Source organism: Hibiscus syriacus, unplaced genomic scaffold (genome assembly GCF_006381635.1).
Source record: "Hibiscus syriacus cultivar Baekdansim isolate YM2019G1 unplaced genomic scaffold, ASM638163v2 tig00010204_pilon, whole genome shotgun sequence".
Lineage (NCBI taxonomy): Eukaryota > Viridiplantae > Streptophyta > Magnoliopsida > Malvales > Malvaceae > Hibiscus > Hibiscus syriacus.
Window position 1 is genome coordinate 134,501 of NW_024062209.1, and position 6,365 is coordinate 140,865.

Consider the following 6,365-nt stretch of genomic DNA (forward strand, 5'->3'; position numbering starts at 1 on the left):
ACTCAACCAGCTTATCGTTCTCATGGTTCATGAATTACGGGTTTAACAAAAACGGCGGTAGCATGGGATCGTGGAGAGCGTAAGGGAAGGTGTTGAAGAAATAACAAAAGGTGACCAAGTGATTTCGATCTTTCAAGGTGAGTTTGGGCATCTTCAATTTGCTTTCTTTAGTTTAATAGGACATGAACATGATCACGTGTTGGGGAATTGTAGATAACATGCAAAAAGGGATAAACCACAAGGTATGTCATCCAAGTTTGGTGAGATCTTTACCTTATCTCTTAGTTTCCAAGTGGTTAAAATTATGACATAATAGTTTTTACAAGATCAATTTAGTCCATGATGTTAGTAATTAAATATTACTAGCTCTTCAAGTTTTTAGTTATGCAAATTGAGTTTCCAAATTATTATTGATTCTAATAAATTATTTTTATGGTTATCTGAGGTTCATATATTATCCGGGTACGTGAATTAAAAGAGAAATCAAATATAATGAGTTCAAATTCGTTCTGGCAGTGTATTTGATTATACCTGAAAAAGGCATATTTTGGATTCTCTTCGACGTCCTGGGTCCGAATCCGAAGTTCTTTTTGCCAAATTCGCACTCGGTAAGTCATTTTCCATATTTTACCTTTGGATTCAAGTTAGCTTCTCAATTAAGTTCAGTCTTTGATGTAAATTTGGTTGCTTTGTATCCGATGAATTATTGGAAGTTGACTTAAAGATTGAGGGTGTTCGAATTGAATGTAAATGATCGATCAATATGGAACAGAAATCGAGGTAATACTTTACTACCTCTTTATGCTTTATGGAACATGTTGATATTGGTAAATGCATGAATAAGATAATGTTGGTCACTTTGTGGAGTTGAATAAGTTATTCACTCGATATGAATGTGGTAGAAATTCTGTAACTGAATACGGATCGAATGACTAATATAAGAGATTGAAAGATTGTTAGAATTAAATTACAAGTTTGTGAATAGTGATAAAGAAATCAGACATGGATTTGTAAATTATATTTTATATCATCAAAGGTTAAATGTTAAAGGTACTTGGATGGGAAATTATGAGAATACTTCGGTATGGTAAAAATACGAAATTACCCTTATATTGGAAATTGACAAGAATTGTCTCTGGAAGTGGATTAATAAATCTGAAAAGAATTATTGATCTGCTAAAACTATTGATGTGCATAAGAAATGTTAGTTTTACTTGGAAATTATGGAGAACCGGTTTTTAACCCCAAGAAGGTTTATGCAAGATACTAGAAGTGTGTTAAGGGAATTATTTCAAGATCAGAGATTGTTCAAGAAAGCAATTAATCATAGGATCTCTAAATTATATTATTTTCGTTAAGTGCTAATATCGAACTTATCTGGTTAGGAAATTACGGAAATGCCTTAAGAGGTAGAATAGTCTGAGATGACTCTGAATGAGAAAATACTTAGAGGATTCGTACTTAACTCGATTAAGTACGGATTTAATTGTTAAGATCCCGACTTAGTGCAGGAAAATTTATGATATTCCGTTTGTAAAGTCTGAGAAGACACTTGACCTAAAAATATTCGAATAATGAGTAAATACTGGAAGAGTAATTTATCGGGGTATTCTGCTGTCAGAATTGTTCGAAAGGACTGAAGTAAATGATAAGATTGAATTAAATAATAAGATCGGATGGAAGGAAAAGATTGAAATACCGTAGATCTGTAAAATGACCAAAATACCCCTGTAATGGAAATGACCCAAGAATATCACCAAGCTCAGGAATAATTGAATATCCTCGAGTTCTGAAATGAATGGAATAAAACTGAACATCAAAATTACCAAAATACCCTTATGGCCTAAATTAAGTAAATGTCTTGGATTAATTAAGGAATCCAAGTAAGCATAGGTATTGGACTACCTTTAAAGGTAATGGAAAATAATTTAAGTGAGTAGATCAACCCTAAAGCTATGTCAATACCTGAATGGCATAGATATTACTGGAACATATGTTCGTCTTCTCAAGTTTGGCTCGATGACGAATCTTGGAAGTATTCAGTTCAGCTCAGATCTAGATCGTATTCAGTACTAAGAATTGGACGTTTGTTCAACAATCAACCACGAAGACCAAATTGAATGGAATGGAAGTACAACATGTATCTGAAATTCAGGAACGTTTAAATTACTCTGGAAAATCCTGAAGTAACTGGAATGGACATGACTGCTAAATGAACTAGGTAACCTCAATGACTGAGGATTTAATAAGTGATTTGGATAAGTCTGGAAACTCTGATGAGTTTACGTAGTGTACAATTACAATGGGTTATGAACAAATTAATCAAGTACGTCATCATTTTATGATATTGTGGAAGCGTGGAAATGAAATAAAAACATTGGAAGATTTATTCAGCGATGATTCCGAAAATGGTCTGCGGACAAGAATTTGTGTATTAAAGAGTAAATACCCTAGAAGGAAAATGAACTGATCAGTCAACATAGATTGTTAAGGTTCTGAATCTTCGTTCTCAAGTTGTTCGATTATCCAATCAATTGACATGGATGTAAAGGATTCTGAATACCCTTCTAATTACGTACAGCTTCTGAAACTGTCCGAATAAATAATATCTTGATAATTCACATTCTGAATAACTGATGATTCTGTCAGTTAATGAACTCTTCCAATAGTGATTCTAAATTCCAACATTCTATCGACATACTGAAGAACTGTGTTTCTCTGCCTGATACAGTACCTCTAAATAATACCTGTAAACTCTGGTGTGTTCCCTAATTACATGAATATTTTATCTGATTTCAAATTTGAATTCTGTTATGATACCTGACCTGGATTCTGATCTGATATTGACATGGATTCTAATCTGATACATGATATGGATTCTGATATGATACTTGACTTGAATTATGTTTTGATTTTTGATATATCCGTTTATGGACGGAACATGTTTTACTGGGGGGTAATGTTGGAGGAAGATTACTTGCAGGCTCATCGGCTTTGTGCTCAGGGCCTTACTTGCAGGCTCCTCGGCTTTGTGCTCAGGGCCTTACTGTTCGTGACGGGGTTGTATGGTTCTGGGGAACCTATACATTTTTGTTCGTGACGGATGGGGGTATATATATATATATGTTTTAAAAAGATCTGAAAAGTTACATGGTTTTTTGGGAACACACTAGAAAACCTATTATGATCTCCTGAACTCAGTCATCCGAAATATTTCTCTGAAACGAAAGCTCATTGTCCGTTACCACCTGAAATATCAGTAGGATCTCTGCTCAACATAAAAATCTGTAAATATCTGAACCAATAAGGAAAATATGTTTATCTGTATCTGCACGTTTTTCAGCATCATCTGGTAGTTCTGTATTACTGAGCTTTCCAAAGCTCACTCTATTACTCACCTTTTCAGGTTAAAAGAATTGTATCAGTGCATCTATCGACTTCAGTAAGGGAGTTCTTCCGGCGTTGTTGCAGAGTATGGTACATGTGATTAGGGAGCATGTAATTGTATTTTGTTTTAAATACGAGTCTGAAATCTATTTTATTTCTGAATACTGATAAATGATTTTTATGAGTTTACATGTTCTGATAAAAAGTTTTAAATTTTCCGCTATTTTTACAGTGGGTCGCTCCGGTGGCCCTAATGTGACTTCCCGGATCGGATCGGGTTACCCGCATCGGTCTGGGGGGTTACATTTAGTGGTATCAGAGCCATGGTTTGAGTTAAAATTTTTCAAGATAGATCGGCCGGTCAAATGTCAAAATATGTCTAATCAGTACATGCTCCTATACTGCAATCGTACTTCTCTGAGTCGGAACTCCAAGGTTGTGTCTCTATCTGTAGTGAGCAAACCTAAGTTTTCATCCGTTAGGACTCTATCGTTTTTATAAAGGGAGACTAGTAACATCTGTCTAAATTTTGTAAAGTACAACACGAGCCATGTGAGATTTACTCTTCTGAGAAATTATGACCCGACTCTAGAAATGGAATTGAGATATGCTACTGCTCTATGAGACTATTCTGGTGACCAAGACTGAATTAATTCTTCAAGGAAATTTTCGTTCGGATTCTTTTATTGAAATGAGGAAAAGTTTTGATAAGAATGTATACTCAACTGGTTAAGGATTAGTGGAGGATTCGTACTTCTGTGAAAGCTACTTGAAGATATGGAAGAATTGTTTGAATTTTCATTTTTTGTAATTCTGTTACATGAATGAATTTCGAGGTCGAAATTCTTTTGAGGAGGGGAGAATTGTCACACCCTAATATGGGGTTATATTTTTATGAAGTTTGAAATAACAGTTTTAAAAAAATTATTAGGTTCACCGGAAATATTATGAAGATTTGGGGACCTTGAATATAATTTGTCCTTGATTATTGTTAATTTAAGATGGTTCTAGAGAATGAGAAATCGATTTTTAGTTGATTTAGATCTTACTGATAAATATTATTTTAGTCAAAATAAAAGAGGGCCGCAAATTATGAGATATTTTAAAGAAAAGTTAGGTTTTAAAATGGATAATGAGGATAATGGGAAACCAAGCTCAACCGACACTTTCTATGGTTGAAGGCAAGTTGCCATTTCTTAAAAAAAAAATCTAACATGACATGTGAGTCCATGGGATCCACACACTAATTTGCTTGCCAGATACAAAAGAAAGGGTTTCATTCCAGCATTCTATAAATAACTTAGTTTCATCCGTTTAACTTTCTATCCACCACCATTTGGGTTTGACAAAACATCTTATCTAAGGTTCTCCACTTCCATTAAAGCTTCAATCCTTGGTTCTTTATCGTAATCACTTGGTAGTTTCATACCAAGTTTCCATTAAAATTTCATCGTGGGGTTTGGATTACGTGGTGATTACAAGCGTGGACCGGGATGGTTTGGCTGATCAAGGAAGTGGGCATTTTGCGGAAAAGGTTGAGAAGTTGAAAACTTTGAAGCCTAAAATGCTTATAGAAGCCTTGGTTCCTGATTTCCGGGGAGATGCCGGCTGTGTAGAGAAAGTTACAAAATCTGGGTTGGATGTCTTTGCTCACAATATTGAGACTGTTGAAGAACTTCAAAGGGATGTACGTGATGACCGAGCTAATTTTAAGCAATCATTGGATGTTCTAATGATGGCCAAAGAGTATGCTCCTGCTGGAACACTTACCAAGACTTCAATAATGTTAGGATGTGGAGAAACGCCTAATCAAGTTGTGAAAACAATGGAGAAGGTTCGAGCAGCAGGTGTTGATGTGATGACATTCGGTCTGTATTGAGACCATCAAAGCGCCACATGCCCGTATTAGAATACATTACACCTGAAGCCTTTGAGAAATATAGAGCCCTTGGCATGGAAATGGGTTTTGACAAACAAACGTGGTTGAACTCAACCAGCTTATCGTTCTCATGGTTCATGAATTACGGGTTTAACAAAAACGGCGGTAGCATGGGATCGTGGAGAGCGTAAGGGAAGGTGTTGAAGAAATAACAAAAGGTGACCAAGTGATTTCGATCTTTCAAGGTGAGTTTGGGCATCTTCAATTTGCTTTCTTTAGTTTAATAGGACATGAACATGATCACGTGTTGGGGAATTGTAGATAACATGCAAAAAGGGATAAACCACAAGGTATGTCATCCAAGTTTGGTGAGATCTTTACCTTATCTCTTAGTTTCCAAGTGGTTAAAATTATGACATAATAGTTTTTACAAGATCAATTTAGTCCATGATGTTAGTAATTAAATATTACTAGCTCTTCAAGTTTTTAGTTATGCAAATTGAGTTTCCAAATTATTATTGATTCTAATAAATTATTTTTATGGTGAGGAAATTATCTGGAATTGAGTTCATATATTTGATGGTCCGGGTACGTGAGAGAAAAATTAAAAGCTCGAAATCAAATATAATGAGTTCAAATTCGAGAAAAATGAGGTTCTGGCAGTGTATTTGATTATACCTGAAAAAGGCATATTTTTGGATTCTCTTCGACGTCCTGGGTCCGAATCCGAAGTTCTTTTTGCCAAATTCGCACTCGGTAAGTCATTTTCCATATTTTACCTTTGGATTCAAGTTAGCTTCTCAATTAAGTTCAGTCTTTGATGTAAATTTGGTTGCTTTGTATCCGATGAATTATTGGAAGTTGACTTAAAGATTGAGGGTGTTCGAATTGAATGTAAATGATCGATCAATATGGCACAGAAATCGAGGTAATACTTTACTACCTCTTTATGCTTTATGGAACATGTTGATATTGGTAAATGCATGAATAAGATAATGTTGGTCACTTTTGTGGAGTTGAATAAGTTATTCACTCGATATGAATGTGGTAGAAATTCTGTAACTGAATACGGATCGAATGACTAATATAAGAGATTGAA

General features: G+C 34.9%; 1 pseudogene; it reads left to right on the forward strand.

Moving 5' to 3' along the window:
* Positions 1–4,528: 4,528 nt before the first annotated feature.
* On the forward strand, positions 4,529–5,457 carry LOC120203611 (annotated as a pseudogene).
* The last annotated feature ends 908 nt before the right edge of the window (positions 5,458–6,365 follow it).